This window comes from Nicotiana tabacum, chromosome 9, assembly GCF_000715075.1.
Source record: "Nicotiana tabacum cultivar K326 chromosome 9, ASM71507v2, whole genome shotgun sequence".
NCBI classification, from domain to species: domain Eukaryota; kingdom Viridiplantae; phylum Streptophyta; class Magnoliopsida; order Solanales; family Solanaceae; genus Nicotiana; species Nicotiana tabacum.
Window position 1 is genome coordinate 1,886,015 of NC_134088.1, and position 20,614 is coordinate 1,906,628.

At 40.9% G+C, this 20,614-nt stretch overlaps 1 long non-coding RNA gene across 1 annotated transcript; it reads left to right on the forward strand.

Annotated features, from left to right (window-relative positions):
* Window positions 1–11,338: 11,338 nt before the first annotated feature.
* On the forward strand, window positions 11,339–20,056 carry LOC142164150 (uncharacterized). The gene is made up of 2 exons (XR_012694687.1): window positions 11,339–11,991; window positions 17,775–20,056. It is a non-coding gene; the product is annotated as an uncharacterized LOC142164150 (long non-coding RNA).
* The last annotated feature ends 558 nt before the right edge of the window (window positions 20,057–20,614 follow it).

Genomic DNA, 20,614 nt, shown 5'->3' on the forward strand with positions numbered 1-20,614 from the left:
TGGCTATTAATTGTCCAAACCTAGCAAACGAGTTGAGGAGGCGTGGGCTTGACATATTCTTCGAGGAGCCAATCACGGCGAATGTAATGCTAGTGAGGGAATATTATGCCAACCTTCCGGAACATGATAACTACAATGTTACAACCCGAAATCGACAAGTCGATGCATCCATAGAAACAATTCGGGATGTGTACAGGCTACCCCCAGTGGAGGAAGATTACATAGATATGTTCCAGGCATATAACAGCAAGCTAATACCATGGTCCACGTTCACCGACATAATTTGTCACCCAGATGCAGATATCCAATGGTATAAATATGGGAACAAGTTCCACGCTAATGCCCTGAAGTTCGAGGCCAAATGTTGGTTGTACTTCATCAACAACCGTCTCTTGCCTTCCAAGAATTTGACTGAAGTAAACATCCCTCGAGCTTGCTTAATATGGTGTTTCATGAATAGGGCATGGTTTGATGTACCATTGTTGATACATAAAGAAATGTTCCAGAGGGTTAGAATTCAACGCTACGGGTTGTATTACCCATCTCTTGTCACCCTACTGTGCCTTCGAGCCAATGTACCAAACAATCTTGCTGCAGATGGACGACTAGCTAAAGTCAATCCTTTCACGGCTAAAATGGTCACCACAGGTAAGGAAGTTGTACATCCAGCTGAATTGGTTGCTCCTTGATTCTGATGACAGTGACGATGAGGAAGGAGAGGAGCAACAAGAAGGAGCTGACGATGTGGAGATGGGAGAAGATGCACAACCTGCACAACCACAAGCTTTTGATGCAGCAGGACCATCTAGGGCTGGTCGGGGACAAAGGATAGACCGCATGGAGCAGGAAATCACTGAAATTAAAACATCAGTGACAGTTATGAGGAGACGTGTTGATGAAATACAAGTTCAACAGAAGAAAACGGAAAGCCGGCTCATGGGTTGGCTTCGTGCAATTGGTCAGGCATGCAACGTGAATCCCGAAACCGTGTCCGATCAAGAGTGACTCCTCGGGGAAGTATCTTTGCTTAATCTCTTGTTTATAATGAAAGACATGGGGACATGTCTCACTTTAAGTGTGGGGTAGAGGATTCCCTTAAACATATGTTTAACTGTTCTTAAATGCTTTGGATGGTAGTAATTATTATGGATTTTTAGATTGTTTCAATTATTTTGGATTGTTGGAATGTTTTAGTGATGTGGTACAATATATAATGTTTTGGGATTGCATGACTATTTCACTTTTGTTTCTAAATGTTTTGGTGATTTAGTATTGTTTGAGTAATTGTTGTCTGTTCTTAAACATTTTCAGTAGATTTTTTTAGTAGTTATATTGGCGCGGCCCGATGATGGATTCTTTTAGATAGGAGTTCTTGAGGGACTGAGCCCATAGAAAACAACAAAAAGATTTTTGTTTTTTTTTGTATTTTTAGGTAGTATAACAATTTCCCCTTGGTTTTTCTTTAAGCCGCGGTTCTTTTCCAAGGGTTTATCTTGAACAGGGCATAGGTAGTTTTAAATTTCTGTTTTTATATATTTTTATTCTTGTATATTAAATAAAGGGATACAAACTATAAAAGTGAACCCATAGCGTTGACACACCTGAACACAATAGACCCTATAGTGTAACGCTTAGTCTTAATTGTTGAATCTCACTGAAAGTGCCTTAATTTGTATGTTTGTACTGAATTGAATGCTCGTAATGGAGTGTCTTGATGAGCTGATCTGGAATGAGTCATATGCCATGTGTGGTGAGTATTTGTATAGCCCATGTGTTGTACTTGTGTCTAGAACTTGCCCGGTATGTGAGTTGAAGCGAAATTTGAGGTGATGCTCGGTTTGAAAAATGATGCTAGGCTTTCTTTGACCTTTTTGAGCTTAATTGCTTATTAAAAATAAAATTTGTCCCTAGTTAACCCTTTTGAGCCTTCAGACTTTTTGTTTGGCACCCGCATTACAAGCCCATACCCTTTTGTTCTTAATTGACATTGTTTTGATCCGTTTACCTCTTAAAGCACTTTAATAGTGAGAAGAGCGCTAAAAGAAGTAAGAAGGAAATAAGTGTGGGGTGGCTTTTGAGTGGAACCAATAAAAGGATGAAAGGTGCACTTATGTTGTAAACAAATACACCACTAGCAGAAATTGAGTGACAAGAAAAATTACATTGTGTTTTGTTCTAGCTAGTGAGAATGAATTAATAGAGTGCTTAAAGAAGAAGGGCGTATATGTGGGATGACATTGTGTATAAATGAGAAGTGGGTTGAAGAATTTATGCTGAAAATTGCTCGTGTGATGTGTTAAAGTGCTCAGGGATTGAGTCATTATTCCTAAATATATCCTACCCGTCCCTTAGCCCACATTACAACCATGAAAAAGTCCTAATTGATTTTGGATTGAGCCAGCCTACATTAGTAGAGATTTACATTAAGGGCAAGCTTATGGTACCAATTGCATACATGTGACCTCTTTTGTGAGAGTGAGTGATTTCCTTGATATATGTGAATATATGAATTGAATGTGGTGGATTGAACTCAGTTTTTGTTGATGTAATTGTGAGGGCATATGAATCGTGATGGAGAAGCAAGTCTTGATTTCTGTGTAGAGTACTTTGAGGAAGTGTAAATATTGCATGGCACTTGAGAGTTGACTTTGAGGCTAGGATTGTTCACTACTAGGCGTAATATATGTACAATGTTCTAGGTGTAATGCGTGAGGGGAAATGGTTGAGTGAAGAATTCTCTAAAAAGAATATAGTGGATTGCTCGAGGACTAGTAATAAGCTAAGTGTGGGGTGTTGATAATAGGCTAAATTGTTTAATATAGCCTATATTTTAGCTCAACTTAAGGATGGTTTACTATTGTAAATGTTCAAATAATGTAAAACTTGTTGCACTTAAACATATGTTTTGGACTTAAACATTATACATAGTAAGTGCACTCTTCAGTAATGCAGAACTGTTTAACTATTCTTAAATGTTTTGGATGGTAGTAATTATTATGGATTTTTAGGTTGTTTCAGTTGTTTTGGATTATTGGAATGTTTTGGTGGTGTGGTACAATATATAATGTTTTGGGATTGCGTGACTATTTCACTTTTGTTTTTACATGTTTTGGTGATTTAGTATTGTTTGAGTAATTGTTGTCTTTTCTTAAACATTTTCAGTAGATTTTTTTTTAGTAGTTATATTGGCGCGGCCCAATGACGGATTCTTTTAGATAGGAGTTCTTGAGGGACTGAGCCCATAGAAAACAGTTGCCAATTACCTTGTGACCGAAATAATCCCGTGTGAGCTCTCTTCTAACCAAAGGAAGAAGCTCAAGCAGGATAGTTTGGATTTCTATTGGGATGAGCCATACTTGTTAAAGATTTGCACGGATAGTGTGATTCGACGATGTGTCCCGGAGGAGGAACAATTGGGTATTTTGGTGGCTTGCCATTCCTCTCCCTATGGTGTCCATCATGGCAGGGCGAGAATGGCTTCTAAAGTGCTTAGTTGCGGATTTTACTGGCCTACCTTGTTTAAAGATACGGGCAATTTGGTGAAGAGATGTGATGAGTGCCAAAGAGCCAGCGTAATTTCTAAAAGGGATGAGATTCCCCTCAATACAATTCTCGAAGTGGATATTTTTTATGTTTGGGGCATCGATTTCATGGGTCCTTTTGTGAGCTCTTGTGGGAACACTTACATTCTCATGGCGGTGGACTATGTCTCAAAATGGGTTGAAGCCGTGGCTTTGCCCAACAATGAAGCCCGGAGTGTTGTGGCATTTTTGAAAAAGAGTATCTTCACAAGGTTTGGCATTCCTCGTGCTATCATTAGTGATGGGGGGTTTCACTTTTGTAACAAGGCTTTCGAGACGTTGCTTTCTAAGTACGGTGTCAATCATAAGGTTTTGACCCCCTATCATCCTCAAGCTAGTGGCCAAGTGGAAGTCTCCAACAGAGAAATTAAGAGTATCTTGTCTAAAACTGTCAATGATAATAGGACCGATTGGTCGAAAAAGTTGGATGACGCTCTTTGGGCTTATCGGACAGCCTACAAAACTCCGATTGGTATGTCACCGTACCAGTTAGTGTTTGGGAAAGATTGTCATCTTCCGGTAGAATTAGAGCACAAGGCCATGTAGGTTTTGAGGAAGTTGAACTTATAATGGGATGTTGCGGCAAATCTGCGGGTTGAACAACTTAATGAGCTTGATGAGTTTAGATTCCATGCCTACTCCAGCTCATACTTGTACAAGGACAAAATGAAGTACATTCACGACAAATATGCTCGGGGAAAGGAGTTCAAGGTTGGAGATATGGTTCTCTTGTTCAATTCCCGGTTACGTCTATTTCCGAGTAAGCTCAAGTCAAAGTGGAGTGGGTCGTTCGAAGTTGTGTTTGTGACCCCATTTGGTGCTCTTGATCTAAGGAACAAGAATGGTGAAGTATTCAGAGTCAATGGATATCGGGTCAAACATTATCTGGGGAAATTTGATGATAGCCACGTGGTGGCACTTCTCCATCTAAAGTGATGTGCTGGTAACATGAGTCGTACCGCGACGTTAAATCAGGTGCTGAGTTTGAGGTTCCAGTACATACAGAGGACTAGGGGACCATTCATGTTCTCATGCAGACAAACAAGGCTTAGGGAGCTCCTATATCCTTTCCTCTTGATTTTTTTATGCTTATTTGTTTAGTTGGCATTGGGGACAATGCTAGCTTTTATTTGTGGGGGTGCGTCCTACTTTTTATCCAGATGATTGTATATATAAGTTGACTTAGTTTATGTTTCTGTTGAATTTTTTTATTTGGTCTGTATATAACTTTACATTTAGTTACTTTTATCGCACTTTTTATCTTCCCTTTGGTCTGTATATAAAGTTGCATTTTTGTATATATATTCATCCCCCGTTGTATATTCTAATCCCCTATTGTAAATATTCATTCTATTTTCTATTTTCGTACAAATATTTCATTCTTAGCTTAGTAGATAGGCTCGCAGCCTTTTTGTTTCGGTTTTGGCGCTTTCAATAAACCCTTGGTTTTCTTAATGCCACAGTTCTTTCCAAGGGTGGAGTATTGTGCGAACCGAGTGGCTCTTCCCGATGATGGATGTCGTGACAACCTTCTTAAGGGTTTGAGTACATTTTTTATTTTTCTCTTGTTTTTAGTAGTTTATAGTTAAGGGTACCTCAAGCAAAGTTTCACTTGGGCCTAACACATTTGCCTTTGATCCCATGGTCAAAGACAAGGGGTTGTGTTTAGGATGGTAAAAGTAGTGACCTTGAGACTCTTGTTTTGACCAAACAAACATCATGTGGTCTTTCGGGACTATTGTGTACTCAATCGTGTCTAAGGTTGTTGTGGGCTTCCGACTCTATGTCTTTAGCAATCCTTGAGTGTGTGTGGTGAGAAATCGAATTGTGAGTCCAAGTCCCGAGCCAATGGTTTAGAACTTCCCCTGAATGTTTGTTGAGGCAAAATTTTGAGTGAAATTCGATTTGAGAAGTGATTATAGGCTCTCCTTGATCCAAACAATAGTCGAACAATTCCATAGCCCACCAATGATATAATCCTTAGCTAACCCTTTTGAGCCTTAAACATTTTTCTTTCAAGAACCAATGCTACAAGCCTATACCTGTTCTAAATTATACCCTCTCTTGGCACCCAAATCGTCCCTTAATGTAATGGCAAAAGTCTAAGTTTGGGGGGGTGAAACAAGAAAGAAAACAAAGTAGTAAAAGGAACAAAAGCAAAAGGAAAGGAAGGCGATGAAAAATAAAGAAAAGAAAAAGACAAAAAGAAAGCCCAATGTGCAAAGAATAAAACGAGATTCAAGAAAAACAAAAGTGAAAAAGGTGTGGAAAAAAGTAGAAAAAGGAGAAATGCTTTGAATTGCATAAGAAAGAGTGACAATGTGTCTCTCTAACCCCTTGAAAAGAAGTGAAATACTCAAAGAGTCAAAGAGAATTGTGCCAGAATGAATCAAAAGAAGTGCTTAAGGGAAGATGGAACTCATATAAACCAACAACTTTTCCTACCCTGAACCAAAAGCCTTCACATTGACTCCACAAAAGCCCTATATGATTTTGAGTTGGATGACGCTCACATTAGTGGATACTTATATGAGGGTCAAGCATATAGTACTTAGAGGCAGACTTGTGACCTTTCCTTGAGAGAGACGAGTGACTTCCCATTATCCTTGGTTTGCGTGCTTATACTCTAAAAAGATGAGATTTACTTAGGGAGAGTTGAGGATGTGTGAGTTTGGGGTCCTCAGCGACCAAAGTAATTAAGAGAGTTCTTTGATGTAATGAGTCAATTCTTGATGCTCTTGTGTCACACTTGATCCATAGTTTTTCAAAGTTTAAATTTTGTTAATGATCCATTCGTATTGAGGGCAATTGTTAGTCCCAATTGATGCTTGTTGAGGTTACTTTAGGACAGCTGGAATTACTTGGATTTTCCTTTAAGGGGCGGGTCTTATTTTGTTTGCTTGAGGAAAAGCAAAGGTTTAAGTTTGGAGAAGTTGATAAGTTAGGATTTTTACATGTTTTATGCCCCTACTTGCCTATGCTTTGATCATATATTGTTACAAAATAGTCCTAAAAGGCTCACAAGTTGTGCTTGATCGCAGGTTTGATCGACAAAGTGACGAAATGTCAAAAATTGGCTCAAAAAGGAGTGAAACCTGCTCAAGGATCAAAGACCAAGAAATTTAAGAAAAGAAGGCCTAGTGCGGACATCGCAAAGTGGAATGCGTCCGCACTAGGTGGTTCAGAGAGTTGGTGAATCAGGCTAGAAGAAGCGCGGCCGCGATACACATCTTGCGGTCTGCGGTGAAGGCTCCATGGCCGCACTACTCTTTTGTGCGATTTGCGGTCATGAGATTCAGAGAGATGAAGTTTGCAAAGCCAGTGTCATGCGGTCCGCGGTCGTGGTTGCGCAGACCGCGCCAGCTCCCTCCGCGGTCGCGGTCTGTTCTACGCGGTCTGCGAAGTCCAAGTTCAGAGAAGCAGAAGTAAGCCCAGTGCGGCCCGCAGTCCATTTAATGCGGCCCATACTGGCCCCGCAGGGGTATTTTTGTCTAGTTTTTCCAGCCTAGTATAAATAGAATATTTTACCATTTTTTAGGTAATCAGATACATCAGTGGAAAGCTGTGCTCGTGAGAACATATTGTGTAGCCATTTTTGGCACTTTTGCTTTACATTTACGATAGATTCTTGTAATTTAATCTTAGCAATTAATTAATATGCTTAGTTCTTCATCTATTTATTCAATTTCTTTATCTAGCATGAGTAGAAAAACCCATTAGCTAGGGTTGTGGCTCAACCCTAGTGTGGGTAATTGATGGGTGTTGCCATCTAGTGTTAGATTGACTATGGGTGTTTGCTATTTGGGTTGATTTTATGTTTTAATCTAGAATTAGTGGTTGCAAACACTGATTCAAGCTTTGTGGGTTTAACTCTTCTTGAGAAAGAGAGCCTATGACCCCAAAAATTGACCCAACAAGGAATTGGGATGGACTTATGAGAAATGATAGTCCCAATTAACGGGTTAAACCTCGAGAGAGTAATTACCCTACTTGAACCCTAGTTGCTTGGTCTAATTTGCCTACCCATTTGGTCTCGAGAGAGTCAATTGGGCAAAGTCACTTTCTCTACCGAGAGGTGTAAGAGTGGGTAAAATTGTGCAACGATTATAGCATAAGCCCCAATTATGTCAATCGAACCTTAGTAACATCTACCCGTCAATTAGCCACCTAGGTAGTGTCACGACCCTAGAGACCTTCTTCCCATTAGATACAACTTAGCAATATTAGCATAATTTAGTGTTAATCAATAGTTTTATAAAAGTAGTTATAATTCGAAAAACCCAAAATGTTTGAAGTGACATTAGGAGTACAAACACATCTCTAGGCTAGACAGACAATCCAATTCCATTACTAGCTCCCTGAGGAAATCGATCCCGACCCTCATATCGGGTAAAAGCTATTGTGACCCGCTCTTCCTACCTTAGTGTAGAGTCGAGTTGGCAGTGATCAGCGCCCACCTGGAGAATAAGGGAATATAGTTCAAGTTTGGCAATCAAGCGCCCACCTGGAGAACAACGGAATACGATTCATGTTTTGGCAATTAGGCGCCACCTGGAGAATAAGGGAATACGGTTCAAGTTTTGGCAATCAGGCGCCCACCTGGAGAACAAGGGAATATAGTTCAAGTTTTTGCAATCAGGTGCCTGATCGCTTCAAACTCCACACTACTAAAAAGTAGGAAGAGAGGGTCGCAATAGCTTTTACCCGATATGAGGGTCGGGATCGATTTCCACTGGGAGCTAGGAATGGAGTTGAGTATCTATCTAGACTAGAAGTGTGTATTTGTTCCAAATGTCACTTCCATACATTTTTGGGTTTTTAGATTATAAACTACTATTACCAAGCTATTAATTGAAACTAGATTATGCTACGAGATAATTATTAAGTTGTATCTAATGGGAAGAAGGGCACTAGGGTCGTGACATTACCTAGGTGGCTAATTGACGGGTAGAAGTTATTAAAGTTCGATTGACATAATTGGGGCTTATGTTATAACCATTGCACAAGTTTACCCACTCTCACACCTCTCGATAGAGAGAGTGATTTTGCCCAATTGGCTCTCTCGAGACCAAGTGGGTAGGCAAACTAGATCAAGCAACTAGGGTTCAAGTAGGGTGATTACTCTCTCAAGGTTTAACCCGTTAACTAGGACTATCAATTCTCTTGTGTCCATCCCAATTCCTTGTTGGGTCAATTTTGGAGATTTAGGCTCTCTTTCTCAAGAAGCGCCAAGTCAACTTAGCACAAACCAGTGTTTGCAACCACCAATTTGTAGATTAAACCATAAAATTGACCCATAGTCAATCTAACAATAGATGGCAACACCCATCAATTACTCACACTAGGGTTGAGCCATAACCCTAGCCAATAGGTTTAACTACTCATGCTTGAAGAAGAAAATAAAGAAATAGATGAAGAACAAGGCATATTAATTAAATGCTAATGTAGATACAGAGAATCTATCGTTAATTTGAAGCTAAGATGCCAAAAATGGCTACAAATGAGGTTCCCACGAGCGCAGCTCAGCTCTGATATATCTGATAACCTAAAAAATGGTAAAATGTTCTATTTATACTAGGCTAAAAAAATTGGACAAAATACCCCTAAGGGGTTAGTGGGGGCCGCATAAAATGGACCGCGACCGCACTAGGCTCTTGGACTTCAATTCTGGGCTCTCTGAACTTAGGCTCCGCGGACCGTGTAGAATGGGCCGCGGCCGCGGAGGCAGCTGTCGTGGTCCGCACAACCATGACCACGGACCGCATTGGCATTTTCCATCTTTTTGAACATCTCTTTCGTGGACCGCACAAAAAGATAGTGCGGTCGCGGAAGCTTCACCGCGGACCGTGGAATGTGCACCGCGGCGCGTTACCTAAAGCCCATTTTTGCCAACTCTCTGAATCTCCCTTCCACGGACCGCACAAAAAGGTAGCGCAACCGCGGAGCCTTCACTGCGGACCGCAAAATGTGTACCGCAGCCTCGTTGCCTGAGGCCAGGTTTTGCCTTCTCTCTGAATCACTTAGTGCGGCCGCATTCGACTTTGTGCGGTCCGCACTAGGATTGTTTTCCCTCAGTTTAATGTGTCTTTGATACTTGAGCAGGTTTTACTCCTTTTGAGTCCATCTTTGCTATTTCGTCACTTTGTCAATCAAATACAACTTATGAGCCTTTTGGGACTATATTGTAACGATTTATAATCAAAGCATAAGCAAGAAGGAGCATAAAACTCGTTAAAATCTCTACTTATCAGTGCCCACCTAGAGAACAAGGGAATACAGTTCTACTTTTGGCAATCAGGCGCCCACCTGGAGAACAAGGGAATACAGTTCAAATTTTGGTAATCAGGCGCCCACTTGGAGAACAAGGGAATACACTTTAAGTTTTTGGCAATCAGGCACCCACCTGGAGAACAAGGGAATACAATTCAAGTTTTTGGCAATCAGGCGCCCACCTGGAGAACAAGGGAATACAGTTCAAGCTTTGGCAATCAGGCGCCCACCTGGAGAACAAGGGAATACAGTTCAAGTTTTGGCAATCAGGCGCCCACCTGGAGAATAAGGAAATACAATCAAGTTTCAAGTTAGTAGTAGGCACCCACTTGGAGAACAAGGGAAGTCATTTCAGAATTCAATTCAAGTTCAAAGTAGCAGAAGTTCATGGCAAAAGTGCGAGTCAACAATCTGAGATGATCAACCGAAGTTAGTCTCAATCCAGAATAATTAGAAAAAAGTGAATCCAAAATGCAGAAGTAGAGAAAGATGTGAATTGCTCAAGTCATGGCTGAAATCACGAGTGTTGCATGTCCGGTCTTGATTCGAAGAAGAATGAACTAGCACCTCCAGCTAGAAAGCGTCAAGGTTCAAATCTAAAGTCTGTGTGAAGAACCATTCAAGACTCAAGATCAAGCTTTAGAAGACTTATAGATAGGAATCTTGTAACTCATATTGACAGGCTTAGTTAGTCTTTTTCATTTTTGATTTTGATGTAATAATAGGACCGCAGACCGGAACCTCAACGGAACGGCACCTAAACCGGCTCTCCACCTCAGTATACTCCATCACCTCATTCGCTTCTGAACTACACGTGACTTGATTCCTTTATATCCAAGGATATGTAGGTAGTTCAGATACTAGGGCTCGATCACATTCTCCTTCCTCTTAGTTTTTGGTCTCCCTAAATAAGGGTCGGGTCAAAAAAACCTGTCTAGTTATTATTTATCTAAAAATACTTCATGTTTCCAGTCAAAGAGGGGCAGCTGTAGACATGTGATTTTTGACCCTCCCCGAGATTTCTCCCATTTTAGCGTAAAATATTTAGTTTAGGTCTAATATCGATATTTCAATTAGTTTTGACTCTTTTACTTTATTTTATCAAAAATAAAAATTACAAAAATATTTCTTCTTTTTAGTTGTTGTTAGTTTATATACCTTTCGTAAAACTAAAAAAATACAAAAAATAGTACCTTATTTTTATTTTAATATGATATTTGAAAATACCAAAAACAATAGGTTTGTTTTAACGATTAGTCTTATCTTAATAGCTACTTTACTTAAGTAGGATTAATTGATAAATGAGGTCATATTTTTAGTCTTGTTCATGGAGAAAGAATAAAATTTGGGCTCAAACGACCCATCTTTTAGCCTAATTTTCGGACCTAGCCCATAACAACCCAAGTCCAATACCCCTGAAACCCTAAAAAGAAGCTTAAAAACAACCCTAGATCTAAACTTATAGACCCTAACCTTAGAACATCCGCTGTTGAACAAAAAAAAGATCCCCCCCTCCTCCATCGCTTCTTCTCTTCTTCTTGAACAAGGAGCAATTAACCTAGAACCCCTAGACAATCAGAAGCCGTTTTTGATAAAAGAACCTAGGCTAGCTTCTTCTTCTTTACAAGCTAAAGACCTAAAAAACAAGAAAATGGTGAGAACCTAGAGACCTAAATGAGCAGCAGCAAAACTCAAAAGAATGGAACCCCCCTGAATTTCTTCTTCTTCACATTCAGGAGCAAATTTCCCAAATTCCAGTAGCCATGACGTCCACCCCATAATATAACCCCCCCATATCTCTTTATCTAAAAAGACACAAATACAGAAAAGAGAGAAGCAGCTGCAGCTGAACCTCCCTCTTCTCTTTCCGTTTTCACAACCCTCTTCCTCATAAAAGCACCGTTTTGTTGAGATCGAGTTCAGTCAAAGTTCTGCTCGTTGGTTGCTAGTTCCATTCAAGTTGTCGGCGAGGTTCCAGTGCCGTCGCGTCTTCTCTTCGAGCCCTTGTCTGTTAGCCGAGCTTCGAAACAGTCTGGTGAAATTTCCGATCGAGGTTTCCGATTGGCTGCTTAAGTCTTTGGTCCTTGGTTCGAAGGACTTCCTGTTGGTTCGTTTTGTCGTCAAAATAGTCGGAATCGAGGTTTTTTTCTCTCTTTTTCTTTTCCTTATGTTCTTATTGTAAATAGTTATGCCACTGGAGCTTTGATAAGATTAATACAATAATTTCATCATTGCCTTATAAAATCAACTTGTGAATTTATTTAGAGTATTATTACTTGGTGGATTTGTTTTTGATAAGATTTTGTAAGCATGGGCCATTCACGTTTTAGTTGGGTGAGGTGCTATTTGTGTCCTGCTTTAATTTTATCCTAATATCTTTGTTAGTTTCGTGATCAATCTTGTTTTGTTCTTGTAGTTCATTAGTATTATCGAATCTAATTTCAATAGTAAGATGTTGATTAGTAGCAGTGAAATGAGTGTCTTTTTGTGTAGATTTTCAGAGTGTATACCTTGGTAGTGTGAATCTGGAGTTGCTCTAATTGTTCCACTAAAAACTGTCCATTTTGTATAATGGGCCTGAATTATTTTAGCTATTCCTCTTTTAGTATGCTGCAGTGTCATAGTATTTAGGTTAAATATAATGATATATGTGCATAATAAACGGATAGCTTCAGTTGGGCACAACATCCTTGAATAGGACATTGTAGTGTTATTTACAATGGTGTTGCAAGCGTTATATATAAATTGAGAATATTGTTATGCATAGTGCAGGTTATCATCACTTCAAAATCGTACAATTTCTCCACTTCTATAACTCTTAGCCATACAATAATTTCAAATTAGCTTTAAGAAAATAATTCAAGAATGTCATAGCTACGGGTACAGTTCCCATGACTGTGATACATAATTTTCAAATATGGTGGTACATTTATGTGACTCGGCCATAACTTCTAATAATATTAATAAATTAAACATGTTGTAGATCGTGGGTACGTTTCCCGTGACACGATTCGCAATGTGTACCAAACAAACAAGTGTACGACAATCGTAACTTATTCCAGAATAATTCCATAAATAATTAAAAGTGGTTAAAAAGTTAAAAATGCACGTAGGTTTTAAATGTGTATTAATCAAGTAATTAGGCCAATAATAATAGTTGAGCGACCATGCTAAAACCACGGAACTCGAGAATGTCTAACACCTTCTCTCGGGCTAACAGAATTCCTTACCCGAATTTCTGTGTTCTCGGATTTAAACCGGTGACTTGGGACACCATAAGTTATTCAAGTGGCGACTCTGAATTTAATATAGATAATCTCATTTTGATTGTCACTTTAATTAGAAAAACTCCCTTATACCCCCTTCCGGGGTAGAAAAAGGAGGTGTGACACTTTCACCATACCTTGCACCATTGGGAGTGCAAACTTTGCAAAAGCTCTATGTGATTTGGGGGCAAGTATCAACTTGATGCCTTACTCCATTTTAAGACTTTGGGTATTGGAAAACCCAGGGCTACTTCAATGAGGTTGTAAATGGCGGATAGAACTATGAAGAGGCCACTTGGTATTGTAGATGATGTTCTTGTTCGGGTGGACAAGTTCCTTTTGCTCTCTGATTTTGTGATTTTGTATTGTAAGGTAGATTATGAGGTTCCTATAATATTGGGAAGACTTTTCCTTGCAACTGGGAAGGCCTTAGTTGATGTAGAAGTAGGGGAACTCACCTTCCAGGTGAGTGATAAAAAAGTGATCTTTCATGTGTGCAAGTCAATGAAGCAGCCCAACAATTCTGTTGAATCTTGATGTAAATGAATGGGCTCTTACTCTTATGAGCCTCGAAAACTCTCTTTGGATCTTGAGAATAGGAAGACTCCACCAATAAAGCCCTCAATCGAGGAACCTCCCATGTTGGAGTTGAAGTCATTACCTCTACACCTCAAGTACGAATTCTTAGGCCCTAGTTCAACTTTGCCAGTTATTCTTTCCTCTTGTCTTACTAACATGCAGGTAGATGTCACTTTGGCGGTGCTCTAAAAATAGAAGAAGGCAATTGGATGGACTTTAGCTGATATTTGGGGGATAAGCCCCACCTTTTGTATGCATAAGATTATTCGTGAAGATGATGCAAAGCCCTCCGTGGAACATCAAAGGAGGTTGAACGAGGCAATGCAAGAAGTTGTGAAAATGAGGTGATCAAGTGGTTGGATGTCGGGGTTGTGTACCCCATCTCTGATAGTTCGTGGACTTCGCCGGTACAATGTGTGTCAAAGAAGGGTGGTATGACCGTGGTTACCAATGCGCAAAATGAGTTGATTCCTACCAGGACTGTTACCAGATGGAGGGTGTGCAAGGACTACTACAAGTTGAATAACGTGACCCGCAAGGATCACTTTCCATTGCCTTTTCTTGACCAGATATTAGACAGACTTTCTAGGCGTGCCTTCTATTATTTCTTGGATGGGTATTCTGGGTACAACCAAATTTTGATTGCTCCGGAAGATCAAGAGAAAACCACATTCACGTGTCTGTATGGTACCTTTGCCTTTTCTAGGATGCCATTTGGGTTGTGTAATGCACCGGCTACATTCCAGTGGTATATGATGGTCATATTTACCGACATGGTAGAGGACATTTTGGAGGTGTTCATGGATGACTTCAGTGTTGTGGGTGATTCGTTTGATGAATGCTTGAAAAATCTTGATAGGGTGTTGGCCCATTGCGAAGAAACCAATCTTGTGCTTAATTGGGAGAAATGCCACTTTATGGTCGAGGAAGGCATTGTCCTTGGACATAAGATCTCAAAGCACGGCATAGAGGTGGACAAAGTAAAAATTGAAGTGATCTCAAAGCTTCCTCCTCCTACCTTAGTCACGGGGTTTAGAAGTTTTCTTGGGCATGCGGGGTTCTACTGGAGATTTATCAAGGACTTTTTGAAGGTAGTGAATCCTTTGTGCAAGTTATTGAAAGAATATGCCAAGTTCGTGTTTAATGAGGAATGCATGATAGCTTTTGAACTCCTCAAGTACAAGTTGACCACCATTCCTATTATTATCGCACCCAATTGGAGTTTGCTTTTTGAGCTCATGTGTGACGCGAGTGATGTTGCGGTTGGGGTGGTCTTGGGTCAAAGAGTGAATAAAATGTTTCCCCTGATGTATTATGCGAGCAAGACAATGAATGATGCTCAAGTGAATTACACGGTGATTGAAAAACAATTGTTTGCTATTGTGTTCGCAATGGTGAAATTTCGGCCGTATCTCATGGGCGCCAAGGTCATAGTTCATACCGATCATGCCGCACTCCAATACTTGATGATGAAGAAGGTATCCAAAGCTAGGCCGATGCGATGGGTCTTGTTGCTTCAAGAGTTTGATTTGGAGATTGTGGACCGGAAAGGGTGTGAAAACCAAGTGGCGGACCACTTGTACACTTAGAGGAGGAGGGGAGGCCTTGTGATGGCCTAGAGATCAATGATTCATTTCCTGATGAGCAACTCCTTTCTATGTCGGTGAATAGAATGTCATGGTTTGCGGACGTTGCTGATTTCCTTGTGACCGGTATTGTCCCATATAAGCTCTCTTCTAACCAAAGGAAGAAGCTTAAACGGGATAGTTTGGACTACTATTGGGATGAGTCGTACTTGTTCAAGATCTGCATTGACGGTGTGATCCGAAGATGTGTCCTGGAAGAGGAGAAATTGAGTATTCTAGAAGCTTGCCATTCCTCTCCCTACGGTGGTCATCATGGTAGGGCGAGGGCAGCTTCAAAGGTTCTTAGTTGTGGGTTTTACTGGCCAACATTGTATAAGGATGCAAGTGAACTTGTGAAGAGATGCGACGAATGTCAAAGAGCGGGTGAAATTTCGAAGAAGGATGAGATGCCTCTCAACACTATTCTCGAAGTTGATATTTTTTATGTGGGGGGCATTAATTTCATAGGCCCGTTTGTTAGTTCATGTGGCAACATACATTCAAGTGGCAGTTGACTATGTTTCAAAGTGGGTTGAGGCCATGGCTTTACCCAATAATGAGGCCCGGAGTGTTGTTGCAAGAAGAGTATTTTTACTAGGTTTGACACTCCTCGAGCAATCAAAAGTGATGGGGGTCTTATTTTTGCAATAGAGCTTTTGACACTTTGCTTGCAAAGTATGGTGTCAATCACAAAGTTTCTACCCCTTATTATCCCTAGGCAAGTGGCCAAGTTGAAGTCTCAAACAGGGAAATCAAGAGTATATTGTCAAAGACGGTCAATGCAAATAGGACCGATTGGTCAAAGAAATTGGATGATGCTCTATGGGCTTATATGATGCTCTATGGGCTTATAGGACTGATTACAAGACTCTGATTGTTATGTCTCCATACCGGTTGATGTTTGGGAAAGCTTGCCATCTACCGGTTGAGTTAGAGCACAAGGCTATGTGGGCTTTGAGGAAGCTAAATCTTGAATGGGATGTGGCAGCAAATCTTCATGTGGAGCCGCTTAATGAACTTGATGAATTCCGATTTCATGCCTATTCATGTTCGTCCTTGTACAAGGACAAGATGAAGTACCTTCAAGACAAGTATGCTCGTGGAAAAGAGTTCAAAGTGGGTGATTTGGTTCTCTTGTTCAATTCTCGATTACGTCTGTTTCCGGGAAAGCTTAAGTCGAAATGGAGTGGACCTTTTGAAGTGGTGTTTGTGACTCCGTTCGGTGGACTTGACTTGAAAAACAAAAATGGAGAGATCTTCAGAGTTAATGGGCACAGAGTCAAACACTACCTTGGCAAGATTGACGATAGTCACGTGGTGGCACTGATCCATCTAAAGTGATTTGATGGTAACCTGCATCGTGTCGCGACGTTAAATCAGGCGCTTCTTGGGAGGCAACCCATGTGTCTTTTTTTTGTTTTTCTTTGATTTTTTTCTTAGTTTAGGATTTGCTTTTGGACTAACTAGTTGTGAGATGTGTGTAGGGTTGTTTTGATGCAGTGCAGGACCAAATTGAAAAAATGTTGCACTCTCTGAAGTTTGGACCGCTGTCGCATTGCATTTTTGCGGCCGCAATGGGTTTATCGTGGGGGAAAAATTTCATTGCGGTCCGCAGTGCTAAATGGTCAAAAGTGGAGGTTCTCTGAAGTTTTCACCGCGGCCGCAATGCATTTTATGCGGTCCGCGATGCTTTACCGCAGTCGTGGTGCATTTTCTGCGGTCCGCGGTGAAGTACTTGTCAGTGCCTTCTGTGTTTAATTACCACGGTCCGCGATGGGTAAGTAGTGTAGGTCCTAGGCCTTTTTCTATAAATAGGACCTCAGACCCCCTTTTACACTTTTCGCTCATTTGCTCTCTAAAAGGATAAAGCATTGTTCATCACAACCCTAAGTTGCACAAATTCAAACACTGATTCTCAATCATCTGTATTGCATCTCATCTCTGGTACTTCAAATCTATCCCTAGTCTTTAATTTTATTTTTTATTCTCTTTAATTTGTTAGTTCGTACTTCTTCTTCTTCCTTTTTCTTTTAAGTTTTAACTTAGGGTTATATAATGTTGTTTAGATTAGGTTTAATTAGTCAAACATGGTCACTAACTAAATAGTGGTCGATAATGTGTTGCTTAAGGTTAAAATGCACAAAAATTTGAAACCCTAGGTCTGTATTGCTTCATATTGCTTACTGCGACCGCGTTTGATTTTTTGCGGTCCGCGGTGCCTCACTGCGGCCACGATGCAATTTTTCGCGGACCGCGGTGACCTTATTCAGAGAGTGGGTAGTCTGATTCCCACCCCACTGCGGTCCGCGGTGCTATTTTATGCTGTCCGTGGTGGTGCCTTTGCGGCTGTATTTCTTTTTATGTGGTCCGCGGTCAACTGTTTCCATTCATATTCTTCACTGTTTCTTCAGGTACTGTGATACTAACAAACTTTAACTGAATTCTCCTTGCAGACAATGGTTAAATCACGAGGCGGTGGTTAAAAACAGAAAGGAAAAGGAGAGTCCTCCCGGGGTAGGGGGTGAGGAATGATAAGATTGACCCTACATGTTCGGAAAGCAATTGGGGAAACACGAAAACAAATCAAGGCTGCAGATAGAGTTGTTTCCCATTCATAGGGAAGTGAGTATGTGCCCTCTCGGGAGGCATCTGAGTCAGATTCAGTACCGGAGTATGTACCTGATTTCCCGGGGAGGTTTAGGTTGAGATATGTGACCATACCTCCGGCCTCTCCTATTGCTCAAGCTTCAGTCCAAGTTTCTTTTGAGTCATTTAAGGGCTTAGCAGAGAGCAGTGATAATGCATCATCTACTTCACCCACAGCTTCAATACCTGGGGAGGATCCTATTGATGAAGAAGAAGGGGAGAACCCCAAACAGGGAGTGTGGAAAGAACTAGAAACCCGGAGGCGTGGCAAAGAGGATTTGTTAGTGAGATTGCATACCACAAGTTCCGAGAGTGGTTTCCCCAGAGGAAATTGATTCTTGAGCGAAAGTTCATTGAGAGGGACCTTCTGCCTCACAACCTAATGTGAAGAGGAAATTCAGAGAGAGATTGGGCTGAGAATATTTTACAAGCAAAATCTAGGATGCAAATGAGCACTTAGTCAAGGAGCTCTACGCTAATGTTGCCTGCATCAAAAACGGCACTAAAGTGACTAAGGTGCGGAATTTGACTGTGAAGTTTGATGGGAAGACAATTAATGACTACCTGGGATTTTCGGAGGAAGATGAATCATTATACTTAGAAAAGGTAGCATTGAATGAGGTAGTCATTCCGTGGTTAGCAGAATACCTGGCACTCCCGGGCACCACCCCAGCTTGGTTGACATCAGGGGTTCAAATTCTGAGGAAAACTTTAAACTTCAAGGCAAAGGGGTGGGAGACTTTTGTATGCAGCAAGCTGGATCCCACTACCCATGAGAACTCTCTACCTGTCTCCCGGGCGATATTGGTGGCTTCTATTATGACGGGGTACCTGATCAACATCTGGAATGTTATGTCTAGGGTGATCACAAGGGTGGTAAATGAAGGTTATAGATCATACCCCTTCCCAAATTTCCTGACAATGTACTTTGAGGACCAGGATGTGGAGAAAAGGAAGTTTGATGTGAAGGTGAAACTAAAGATGCCCGTTTCATGGTACAGCCTCAAGGCTGATGACAACCCCAAAGCCAAAGATCCTAAAGGTAAACCCACTACTTTTACTGGCCATAATGAAGATCCAGTAGTAGTAGTCACTTCTTCTCAGCCTCCATCAGCCACACCAGATATCGCCCCCGAACCATCTACTTCCACTACTCCAGTTATCCCCTCATCCTCAGCCTACCCATTGACTGCCCACTGTTTGATCCAAACACTTGCTAGTATCAACAACTAGATGCAGACAACTACTTCTAAGTTGTTTGTGCTTTCTAGCTCGGTGGCAGCCCAGTCCATACCCCCATAGCCACAGGTTCCAGCTTTAGTGGAGGAGACTCTCAAGGAGCTTCTGGACAACCAGAAGAAGCTCCTAGAGAACCAGTAGTTGATTCTGTATGCTATAGGTGCTCATGGAAAGTCACTGAAGAAGCTGACCAAGGAGACAAAGAAGTTGAGAAAGACTCAAGCATCAAAGGAATCTGTGAAGGAGTTGAGGGTAGAAGTGGAGAAGATTAAGGCTGCTGATCATCTACCATTGGACCTACTGTTGCATGAGCAGCCTCCAGCAGCTCAGACTGAGCCGGAGCAGGAGATAGAGAGGGCACCAAAGAGGAGGAGAGTGATCCCATAGATGGATGATGCAGTGATTGAGTTGGAGGACCTGCAGGGAGGTTCCTCTAGCCAACTTTAGGTCACAGAGCAGCCTCAGATCCTAGAGCAGGCACAGGTTACAGGGATCCAGTCACAGGTTCCCGAGCATTCACAAGACCCAGGGACCCAGGCTCATGACCCCATGCAGACAGAGGACCAATAGGGAGTTTTCTTTACTCTCTATCTTGTTCTTAAGCTATTTTTTACTAGTTAGCATTGAGGACAATGCTAGCTTTCATTTGAGGGGGTAGCCCTATTTTGATGATATTTGACTGTAATTATTATGATACTATTTTTTTTTTTGTTATGCTTTTTCACTTTTGGTATGTACATAATTTTACTAGTTTATTTCACTTTTCGTATTTTTCAACCTTGGTTTGTATATAAAGTTACTTTCTGATGTATATATTCATTCCCTCTTATGTATATTCGTTTAAACCCCCTATTATACATATCTAGTTTACCTTCCGCATTTTCTTTCATATCTTCTTACTTCATTTTAGTAGCTTCTTTTTCAGTTCGTAGCTTCTTATTTTGGGTTTTGCGTTCAATAAGCCTTTGGTTTTCTTAATGCCACGGTTCTTTCCAAATGTGGAATTTGTGTGAACCGGGTGGCTCTTCCTGATGATGGATGGCATGACAAACTTCTTAAGGGTTTAAGTCTATTTTCTTTTCGTTTTTGTGTAAATAGTAGCTAGTGATTAATAGTGCCTCAAGCAAAGCTTCACTTGGGCCTAACACATTTGTCTTTGATCTTATGGTCAAAAACAAATTGGTATGTATACGATGGTGATAGTTGTGATTTGAGACTCTTGTGTTAGCTAATAATCATCAAGTGGTTTTTCGGGACCACTTGCGTTTCTCAAATCTTAGCTAAGGTTGTTGTGGGCCCCCGACTCTATCTCTTTAGCAATCTTATAGCTTGTGTGGTGAGAATTTGAATTGCAAGTCCAAGTCCCGTGCCATTGAGTCTAGAACTTGCTCTGAATGTTTGTCTAGGC